The sequence below is a fragment of the Dreissena polymorpha genome, chromosome 12 (genome assembly GCF_020536995.1).
Source record: "Dreissena polymorpha isolate Duluth1 chromosome 12, UMN_Dpol_1.0, whole genome shotgun sequence".
Classification (NCBI taxonomy): domain Eukaryota; kingdom Metazoa; phylum Mollusca; class Bivalvia; order Myida; family Dreissenidae; genus Dreissena; species Dreissena polymorpha.
This window is the reverse complement of record NC_068366.1, coordinates 15,775,758-15,787,955: the sequence shown is the minus strand read 5'-3', so window position 1 is coordinate 15,787,955 and position 12,198 is coordinate 15,775,758. Positions and strand designations below refer to the sequence as shown.

Sequence of the window (12,198 nt, the reverse complement as noted above, 5' to 3'; positions counted from 1 at the left end):
TAACGCTTCTTTGTCGTAAACGTTAACGTAAGGCAACTAACAAAATGGGGAACGCCATAGCGAGCAGACTGCATCAGCAGACGTACCATCCTGGGATGGACAAGGAGTAAGAGAACACTTGTATTTGGACGTGCTCTGTGAAAAAAGTGCTTAAATGCATGTGCGTCGTAAAGTGTCGTCCCAAATTAGCCTGTTAACTTGATTTTTGCTAGGAAGAGACTTTCTTTAAACGAAAAATATCATATAAGCGGAAAGTGTCGTCCCTGATTAGCCTGTGCGGACTGCACAGGCTAATCTGGGACTACACTTTACGCACATGCATTAAACATCCTTTTCACAGAGCACGGCCCATTTGTTTTCATTTCGTGTTCGATCGGTATAATAATATTAATTAAGTCACTCAAAACAAACTGCAGCAAGTTGTTTGTGAAATGTACAGGTAGATACGCCATGTTTGTTATTGTCTCTAATAGAGTTGATGTCTGTGTCAAAGCTGAATGTTTTTTTTCAGGTCCCTTAAGAAGATAATGCAAGCAATCAATTTTTGCAAAGATGCAATAACATGTGATACAAAGAAGTATCACGTGGTATTATAGCATCAATTATGAATTAAATATTTGACAGAAACGACTTCATTAACTTGTTTTATAATAGGTTTTGATTGGTTGATATATATATGCCCCGTTTAACTCGTTCACAGATGAAGTGAAATCTTAACCAGGGCTTCACCAACTGGCGTGACCTTCACTTTAGGTCTAACTTAACAAAACTGTCCCTTCTTGCAGCTGTAATGTATCATTTATGAATGCATATTTATTTAACTGTATAAGAATATGCAACAGAGGACATGATGTAAACGGACATTAAATGCATGTCTTCAGAGAGTTAGCTAATTGTAAAACGTGAAATTCGAGTTGCTTCAGCAACAGATAATTCTTATTCTAACCACGAAGGCGTTAAGTCAAGGCAAGAGGGAAGTTGCCAAATAGTTTGACATTTGACAAGACCATACTATAAACACAAATACAAATGAGCCTCGCTCTGTGAAAAGGGGGTTAAATGCATGTACGTTAAGTGTCGTCCCAGATTAGCCTGTGCAGTCCACACCGGCTAATCAGAAACATCACTTTCCGCCTAAACTGGATTTTTGATAAGAAGATACTTTTTTAAACAAAAAATATCATAAAAGCGGAAAGTGTCGTTGAAAATACGCTGCTCAGTTTAAAACTTGAATTCAATGGTGAAACCAAATATATCGGTTTAAAATCCTTATAAGGATTTGTGTGCTTTTTTGTTTTCATTTTGAATCTTCCAACTAGTTTTATCATGATAGTTTGGAGTTAATACATTTAAAGCTATTGAAAATAATTACGGAACCCGCGAACCAAAGTCACTATCAACATTCAAAATTATGATTGTTCATTTAACAGGAAACGGACTTTTTACTTGCAAATGTATTTAGTACTTCAATTGAACTCCATTACACTAGAGCGATCAACCATGGACATTGTTACACTCGACTAAAAAGCTATAAATATAACACGTATCTTAACGCATTACCTCCCCTGACCACATCGTAACTGCGCTTTGATTCTTTCAGAGCTCACTTGAGTAAGCTACTAGAGATGGCAGAGGGAAGTTCAGGACGAAAAGACGAGGAAATTGATGTCCGCATTGGGCGACCCCGAACTAGGGGCCAGGATCTTATAAGGGACCCATATCACAACAAGGTACGTTTATATATTACAAATTTTGAGTTTTCATGTGTTTCGTAGTGATATTTTCAGTGTAGTTATTATAAACATATATGTAGTTTTTAAACGAAATATAGTGTATTGTATGATATAATGATTTTATAATAATTTTCACGTCATTCTTTAAGCCTGCACAAATACAGCCGTTTAAAGTTAACAACTGCATAAGCGGACCGGCAAAACGTATACTTGTTAATATTATATTGAGTTTCTTTCCCGGTGCATGTGCCGATGAGATGTATTAAGTACTTGAACAGTTACTTTACATTAGTAAGTGTTCTAGATTCTGTACAGAGAACTTAACACGTCCCGTATTCCACCACAGCCGGATAATCCTACCACTGACCGGCCTTCATTCACAGCTTAGATTGTGTGTTATAAATGTTTGTTTGAGTAAACATGTTACCCTTTAAAACTTATAACAGGTGTATACGTATGATAATAGATGTAATATTTCAACTTTGACGTATTCGACAAACGTTAAAGCCACACACAAGGAGCCGCATGGCAAGTTGTATGCAAATGAGCATCGCTCTGTGTAAAGGGGGTTAAATGCATGTGCATGAAGTGTCGCCCCAGATAAGCCTGTGCAATCCGCACGGGATAATTAGTGACGACACTTTCCCTCTTAACTAGTTTTTAACTAGGAAGAGACTATCTTGAAACGAAAATATCATAAAATCGGAAAGTATCGTCCCTGAGTAGACTGTGCGGACTGCGCAGGCAAATCTGGGACGACACTTAACGCACATGCATTACCCCCACCCCCTTTTCACAGAGCGAGGAGTATTTGTTTTTGTGCATGTGCGTAATGCGTGTGCGTAAAGTGTCGTCCCAGATAAGACTGTGCAATTCGCACAGGCTAATCAGGGACGACACTTTCCGCTTTTAACGGCCACCGGAAAAACTTTGCGAAACCGAAATTTCGCAAACTTAAGTACCCTTTTTCTTAAAGATTTGCTACTTTGAGACATAGTATGCGATAAAAGTCTTATCGTTGATTAATAATTGGTTATTTTCACTCAAAAAACGCGTTTTCTTCACTATGAAATTTATAAGCAAAGTTGGGGTTCCCATGGGATTTTTGCATTTTCCCATGGGATTTTCGATTTTCCCATGGGATTTTTTCTCCCATGGGATTTTTTTTCTCCCATAATTTGCAAATGGGAGAAAAATCCCATGGGATTTTGAACATTTTAAAAAACGTGTTTTATTTGCGTTTGCAAGTATTTTAACGTTATTTAAGGACTGTATATTGGTTTTATGCCAATTATATATAAAAATATTTAGTAATAAAAAAATCCCATTTTAAAATGGGAGAAAAAAATCCCATGGGATTTTTTTCTTATTTTGAGAGATTTATTCATGAAACTTTCAGAAACATCATATTTTATGAAATGATGAACAACTACGATATTTTAATGCGTTTAGTCGTGTTTAAAAAAAAACAAAAAATCCCATGGGATTTTTAAATCCCATGGGATTTTTAAATCCCATGGGATTTTTAAATCCCATGGGATTTTTTCTCCCATGGGATTTTTTTCCAATGGGATTTTTCAGTTTCGTAAGCCGAATAAGTTTCTTAATGCGAAAAACAACAATAAAGGAAATAATAATTATAATTTTGAATAATAATTGAATAATATAAATAACATGAATATTTTTAAAATGAGTTACAATTAAAGGTTTATGCTAGTAGAACTTATCATTTCTTGTTCGAGCAGATGGTTGAGTCCAATTGGTGAGTATGCCAGCTTAGAACCAGTATAAATGCATCGCAGACAGACAACGCTGTCATACTGTACACACCGCTGAGTAACAATCTTTATTGCATTTCATTTTGCAACAGAAAATGAACTCCGTAGTATAATTGATCTTATATATGCCCTCTGCTTTTGAAAGCGTGCAACACATTAACATAACAATAAGTCCATGCCAAAAACTATGTGCAAATTCCATTCAAAGCTATATACACATTATAAAGGTCAGATGACCCGCGTCATGCGAAAATGGGTCTTATGTCATATGCGGCCGAAGTTGGTCCATCCTAGCTTGTCCAACCGCGCAGTCTGGTCAGGTACTACGCTGACTGATATATAAAGTCAAGCCATGATTCGTGGTCTCATATCCTAACTCGGTAGCTCCTGTGCGAAACTTTCACCGGAAACGACGGCACCGAGACGGGCGCTCGAACTTTGCGGATGCGCGTTATATGTTATATATAATAGCGCGATGTGTTTTTTCTTGCCTCAAATTAGTAAGCCCAATCAGCGTTTTATTGTGTTTTTTGCTTCTACTATTAACAAGAACTTCAACTGATACGAACATGAATTTTATTTTAATATGTTTATTTAATGCTCGGAAAACTCATTGTATATTTAGACTACTACTTATAAAACAAAGTCGGGTTTTCGGTATAAAAATTGTTATTCCAAACCAGATTTTACGCACTTTACTGTACAAAATACCGTTAGGGCCACCGTGGTTACTCATTAAAATCCAGAGGGCGAGAATGCGAGAACGCGAAAGTACGATGACGACAGTGCGACAATACGATGGCGACAATGCGTTCGTACGATTGCGAAAACGCGCTAGTACGATGACGACAATGCGACAGTGCGACAATACAATGGCGGCAGTGCGATAGTACGGGGGCGACAATGCGATAGTCATATCGTACTGTCGCCGTGGTATCATCGCAATGTCGCCATCGTTCTATCGCATTGTCGCCATCGTATTGTCGCACTGTCGCCATCTCATTTTCGAATTGCCGCCATCATACTATCGCGTTATCGCATTGGCACCATCGTACTATCGCACTGTCGGCTATCGCCATCGTATTGTCGCACTGTCGTCATCGTATTTTCGCACTGTCGTCATCGTATTATCGCACTATAGAACTGTAGTATTGTCGCCATCGTACTATCTCACTGTCGCCATCGTATTGTCGCACTGTCGTCATCGCACTGTCTGATTGTCGTCATCGTATTATCGCGTTCTCGCATTGTCGCCATCGTACTATCGCATTGTCGCCATCGTATTGTCACCCTGTCATCATCGTATTGTCACATTGTCGCCATCGTACTATCGCGTTCTCGCGTTCTCGCCCTCTGGATTGTAATGTGTAACCACGATGGCACTAACGGTATTCCGTAATACTGCTAAAGCACAGTATGATTAGGTCACTCCCAATGCTCAAATCTCTATGTCTATTTTAGTAACAACACATGTCTATGGAAGGATATTTAGGTAAAAGTTACATCATTCGTGGTGAATATTAACATTATGACCGATGCTTATTCTAATTTGCTTTATGACAATTCCAACATGCTTGTTGTCTATTCGTTTATACTTGATGATTGCTGCAACATTACATCATTCATGAATAATATTTACATTGTGCGTGATGTTTATTCTAACATGCTTCATGACAGTTCCAACATGCTTGTTCTCTATCGGTTATACTTGATGATTGTTTCAACATGCTTGGTGACTATCCAATGTTTGTGTGTTCATTATTCCTGAAACCAGTCATAATCGGTTTTGCCACTAAGCGTCATTAACAACGGCAGTTAGCAACAGGCAGTAAGCAGAATGCAAGTTACTAAATTATGACATCAGGTGGCGCGCGTTTATTTTCCGTATGTTGAATAAATTACTTTTCGGAAAAAAAAGCGAAAACATCCGAATCATTTTGACTAGTAAACTGAATAAGCTGAATTAGTTCCCTTCGTTATATAATCTCCATTAAACTAAATACGTTCATTATTGCCATGAAGACCAGTAAGTTTACACAATGAATTGACTGCCGTGAATGTTTTTGATATTTGTAAGATGCAATTGGCACTCAAGAAATTATACATGCATTTTATTCAGAACATAACGGGGCTGATGTGTTGGAATTGTGGCCCTTCCCTAGTCCAAATAATTACAGTAGACGTAATCTACCGATGTGCATTGCATATCGACCTCATATTTATAAAGTAGCCCAAACCCCCATTGCCACAGACCTGTGCGTGAAACTTTCAGATTTCTCTAGTCTGTTTACCATGCTATAATTACAATTTCTATAAACACATATTTATCATTTTATGACTATATAATGTCTGTGGTATACAGAGAAACCTGAAAGTTACAAGTACTCGTGTCTAGTACTGTACAACTATTGTACTCCTCGTTGAGAAAACAACTACTTCATCTACATGTATTAAAATATCATAAAACATAATTTTCAATCAAGTTGGAAAAAAATCAATAAATAAATGTCATATAAACAGGTTTGTCATGAACGTTGACGTCGCTCTTGGTTACCAGAAAAATTCCCACGCACGGATTTCAACCGTCATTGTTTACAATCAATTAAATGCATAAGTACTTGAATTTGTATAGTGTTTTTTAAAAGTGTCCAGCTACAGGTGGTTAGCGTGTGGCTATAATACTAGTTAGTGAAAACATATTTTGGAATGATAAGTAATCATATTATAACGAAAAATCAACTTTTCTTAAAAAAAATAAGTTAAATATATATTCAACAAGGTATCCAACTCGAAATCATCCGAAAACGGGATTGCATCGTTTTAAACAGCCATTACTTCATCAATTTTGCAGCGATTTTCACGATCTTGGTCTTATTCAACGCAGAAAATAAATTTCCTTTCTGGAAATGTATATGTCTTGCAATATTTTTACAAATACTGGGTCAACTTTTAAAAAATAACACGATACACAACTCGCGTGACCCAGCTGTGATCGATCAGACAGTATTCATGACTGAAATCTTCACGGGGAAATGGGCATTTTCCCTGCAAAGTTCACGAACCTCGATACCATAATTCAATAAAACGTATGAAAAAAAAACATTCTTACCGTGCTTGCCGTAGAATTATGCATCAAAACTAACTGTCCAGCGCATTTTCAAACCTTTGTTTACATACATTTCAACCAACTGACATTTTAAACACAAGGGTGATTTCATTGCTCCAATGCGGAGTTGTGTCCTTACAACTGGAGATTTCATTCATAAATACGGTCTGATCGATAACAACTGGGTCAAGCGAATTATGTATAGCTTTATTTCTTAAAATTTGACCCAGCATGTGTAGAAATATAACAATATATATACATTTCCTAAAATGAAATTCATTTCTGCGTTGAATAAGACCGGGGTCATGAAAATCGCTGCAAAATTAATTTAGTAATGGCTGCTCAAACGATGCACCCCGTTTTCGGATGATTTCGAGTTGGATACCTTGTTATATATAAAACGGTAGTGATTTTTTTTTTATAGAAAATTTGATTTTTCGTTTTAATATGATTATTTATCATTCAAAAGATGTTTTCACTAATTATTATCATAGCCACACGCTAACCACCTGTGTGTCCAGCACGTGTGCCGGGAGAAACAGTGCTTAATGTATTTTTTGTTAAGCTCTATAATATTTATATCCAATCTGTATGAAAAAATGTCGGTGAACATTATTCCGGTGTTAATTTTTGAAAATATTGAGGCATTCGTTAATTATGGATCTAAAACGGAACATTAATCCGCAAAAAAAACACCGGGCATATTGCATATTAGATCGGACACATGAAATTATTTCGAAAGAAAGCAATAAGAGTTTCAATTCTACAAGAGTAAGTATCGCTGTGCACGATTACGCTCTTACTGCTCGTATATATTTGACTCTTGGCAAATACCTAGTGTTTTATTTTGCTTAATCTAAATTGTGTCATGCATCTATATGTACTTAAAGCAGCATGACCAACAGCTCTTTCATATGTGAAAGAGATTGACACGAAATACCTACCCATCTATAATAAAGTTTATATGTGCACTTCAATATTATAGTTTTAAAGCATTTTATGTGGTGCAATATAAAAGTACTCTAGTAAATTTGAAATTATGTAATCGATTTCCTCTCAACATACATGCAAAGTTCCAGATAACTTTTTCAGCAAAATCTTGGTTTACACTCTATAATAATCCAGCCTTAAAGTCTATTATTAATTCTTTTTTTTCATGTAAATATAATTTTTGGCACATCCGCATTTAGGTTTATAGTCTAAGAAGAGCTAATGACAATTGCCGGTTTACAGCAGACTTTTTGCGATAAAAGGACCAGATAATGGAAAACGTTCGGCTTTTCGACTGTTGTAAAGATGGTCTGTTATTCATAATAACGTTAAAGTGCTGTTGATTTCATAATTGTAATGAGGGCCTAGACGAGTGGGAACTCATTGATAAAATGTTTACATTATATGCATTGATATTGAGTTTTACGCATGATCACACATTTTGAATTCTTATTTTATTTTTCCAATGTGTAACCGTACGCACAGAATTTAAGTCTACTTTTTTACTAAATTTAATTCAATTTTTTACGACTTTAAGCGTCTTATCTGGAGCTCTGCATACATGCATTAGTAGCATATATTGAAATATATCCATAGACTTTCTTTGGTTATTGAAGGTAAATTACTGTACAAAAAATATGGTTAGTCATTAACCAAAAAAAAGTTAAGTCTACAAACACGCGGTTAATTTCGGTTCAGTAGCAAATATCTTACAAAGGTGCGCAACCTTCTCCTATAACATAAAATTTCCGTTATACGCCGTAAATTTCCGTAGTCCTCCGTAGCATTTCGGAATGACTGTCAATTGACATCATTGTATCATGCATGATAGTATGTTGCTTTGTGCTTGGGTGAAACTCACATCTTACCATCGCGTTAATTTATTAAACGCATTAATATTTGATTTCATTATGCACTACGCCTATTGCACAAGTCTCTCTGCACAAACCAACATACACATATGCAGCATGCAATTAACGAACAAGAATGTTGCATCTGTACACATGCATGATACCATTAAGCAGAATGTAAATAGACATTGGACATCAGGCAAGATGTAAGTGTCATCAAGCATGAAAAGGTGTCTACATATTAATTGAAAGTACCATCAAGAATCATGACACAGTCACAAAGAAGGATGTAATTTTTACCTAAATACCCTTCCATATTTGTCGGCACTGTGTGTTTGCTTAATTTCACTGAAGAACGTCTACTGGTAAATCTTACAAAAAAAGTGATAAATAAGACTGAGTAGCAATTTTTTCGGGCGTTGCTGTTTAACGTCACATTTGGCCTTTCAACGAACTTCTTAAAAGCCCATTGAACTTTAATGAAGAAGTTTCCCGCTTGTAGGTCCGAATGAATTAAATCAAATTTTGCAATTGGCAATTTGATAGAAATCCCCCATAAAACATTGCACATAGCTTTCTGAAATAAACAGGCCACATTGAACGCATTCACGATATCCAACAGCTCTCTTTGCAAAGACCTATCTAGTGTTTCTTGGCCGTGTAAGATCTATAATTAGAACATCGTCACCTAAACATCTACTAATAGAAGAGCATATTTTGGGGGAAACAAATTCAATAAGAGTACAAAACGTCCCACGATCAATAATGTGTAGTTTGTTAAAGATATCACGGCAGTAAAAACATAGCACTTTAAAGAGACCACAATCTGGTACATTTGGTCAATGTTGCGTCCGTGGCGGACATATACATTTTTAAAAGAAAGCGTACAAAAAAAGCAAACACAAAGTTCTTCGTAAGCTTGTTTTAATCTTAAAAACACATAATCGACAGTCATTCCAGTCAAATACAATACTAACAGTCAGCACTCTAGAGATCAAAAGTGCGGATATAAATATTTAATTCAGGGATATCAAGTGTATCAAGTTCGAATTCCGGAAAAAATAGCCGGTAGTCTGGGGGCATTAGGTCCCTTACAGGGATAAAAGGTAAATCCCCCGCCCGAGCCGTAGCTAACTGATTTATTGTCGTCTTTCTAGTTGCAATTCTGGTGAGTACAATGCGGAATATTACGGATATTTGCAACATGTCGAAGATTTTCGGAAAGTAGCGAAGAGGTTTTCGTCAGTTAATATTCATGTCCGTGCCGGCCGCTAACTTATCAGAATCAATAAAAAAGAACCAGAAAAAAATCGGTACCGATCGCAATTTCCGGAATTCCGATAAAGCTTCAACATAATTTGTTCTCAAATGATCGCGGTACTCGAACGAATCTGTCCCTACGCCTCAAACTCCCTTTTAATCTCATCGGACGTACATTGATCTCAAAATCTATCCTTAACGACTCAAATCATATTTCCTGAATAGTTTGGCCTATTGACGTCCCCTGTAATTATAACAATGGTCTTTTGGATAAACACCGCTAAGTTGTTGCAATATAATAACCGTTTAAACATAGTTACCGGTTTTTCATTTAATAAAATGAGTAAGTCATATTCGAGATTTCAGCGATTGCCAATTATTTTGCTTTTGTTTCTCATAAGCATATGGTTGCTTGAGTATCTGCTATTGATCCTATGTAGATGCAAATATTACAAACCCCTTACAGCGGCCGAGCGCGATATCTGCATTTGGCCGCTAAAAAGAAAATCTTTGCCGCAGTAATTTACTTCAAATCTCATTATTCATAATCAAATCATCATCATCGTCGTCGTCGTCACTACTACCACCACCACCATCATCTCATCATCATCATCTTCTTCTTCTTCTTATTCTTCTTCTTCTTCTTCTTCTTCTTCCCTCCTCTCCTCATCATAATCATTAAACAACAACAGCAACACCAACTTAACATCATCATCAAACAACAATAAACATCGGTAGCATTACCAATGTGCTTCATCAACCATACATAATTATATGCGTTAAAACACCATAATAGAAACAGCATGAATGAAGCTTGTTATTACTCTTTTATATCCTATACCAATATTTTTTTTTCGTTAATTGAAGGACTAGTTGAAATCTTCTATAAAGCCCTCCCACCCCCCCCCCCCAAAAAAAAAAAAATAAAAAAAAAATAAAACATAATAATAATAACCCTAGCAAACAACAATAAACATAGGTTTAGTTAGTCATACCCTGTGCTTTAGCAACCATGCATAATGAATGTTTATGACTTCGGACCGTTGTGATCACAATATTAAAAAAGCAAGATGGTATGTATGCGGGTGTATTGCGGCACACAACACATAGACAATTATAGTTTTATACCTTAAACGTAGTTCATCAAAATAAAGATAAGTTATTATCTATGTAATACTTAAATTAGGTTTATACGTATGCATATTGTCTAAAACTTGTGTGAAATGTGATTCGTAAGCCGACGACCAACATTATCATTCGGACCCTTCTCCCCCACCTAACAATCGAGATTAACACACCTGTGGAGGATCCCGATCTCTATCAATGAATAAACCGGTTTCAATGATGTCAAGTCAAATAAAAACAATACCATTACTATCCAAATAAATATCCTATCAAAAATGTTAAATTGATATACCTACTTAATCTAAAACTAAACTCTAAACGAATTAGCAAGAAAAATAATAAAGAAGAAGCAGGCAAAGTAGACAAATTAATTGTAACATATGTTTTCTCAGTTCTCCCCTGTTGAACAATATAAATAGTATTTATCGCCACCCCAAAAGGGATCTTTATCACACGTTTGGCTCAACTATATATAATCGTGACAGGACAAACTGTCAACAAATACCTTGTTAATGTTTTATACATAACTCCAATCACAAGGTCAACTTCCAAGGCAACTGCGGCATGTTAAAACTGTTGATTATGACAAATGTTGGTTTAGTACAAATCAGTACAATAGCGTCTGTATGTGGCCTATACTAATCCAGTTAAATAAAACTTTAATACGCAAGAAAAGTTTAGATTCTTTACACCTTTAAAGGGGCCTTTTCACAGATTTTGGCATTTTTTTTAACTTATTCATTAAATGCTTTATTATTGATAAATGTAAACATTGGATCATAAAAGCTCCAGTAAAAAATCAAGAAAAAAAAAAAAAAGGAAATGTACATTGCCCGGCAGCAGGGTTCGAACCAGTGACCCCTGGAAGTCCTGGCAGAGTCCTGTAGTATAAACGCTTATGCCTACTGAGCTATTCCGCCGAGTACACATTCTCGACGTATTTTATACCTTATATAAGCAATCTTCGTAGTTTCACAAAATTTAACGACAAAAACAGAACTCTCCCAAATATTCAATCGTTTCGCGTTGCAACGCTTGTATAATTTTTAGGTTTTAAAATCGTCAAAAGATGCATATAATGGCTATATAGAGCATGGGTTAATGTTCAGTATTAATGTTTCCTCACAAATATCATAACTAAAACGAAAACCTTACGAATCTGAATCAACTTTTTTTCAATTTTGTCAATTTACCAAAGCGTGAAAAGATCCCTTTAAGAAAAATATTATAAAACAGTTCTTTCCTGTTTTAACAAAATGATACATTTAAAATAAATTATGAAGCATCGCTAGCAATATTAGAAAAGAGAAGTAGAAGGAGAATATTATCAATAGTAGCAGTAGCAGTAGCAGCAG

The 12,198-nt window shown here is 35.9% G+C and overlaps 1 pseudogene; it reads left to right on the top strand.

The window, feature by feature from the left end:
- Positions 1 to 12,198, top strand: part of LOC127852182 (NADP-dependent malic enzyme-like) — a 30,277-nt pseudogene continuing 18,079 nt past the window's right edge.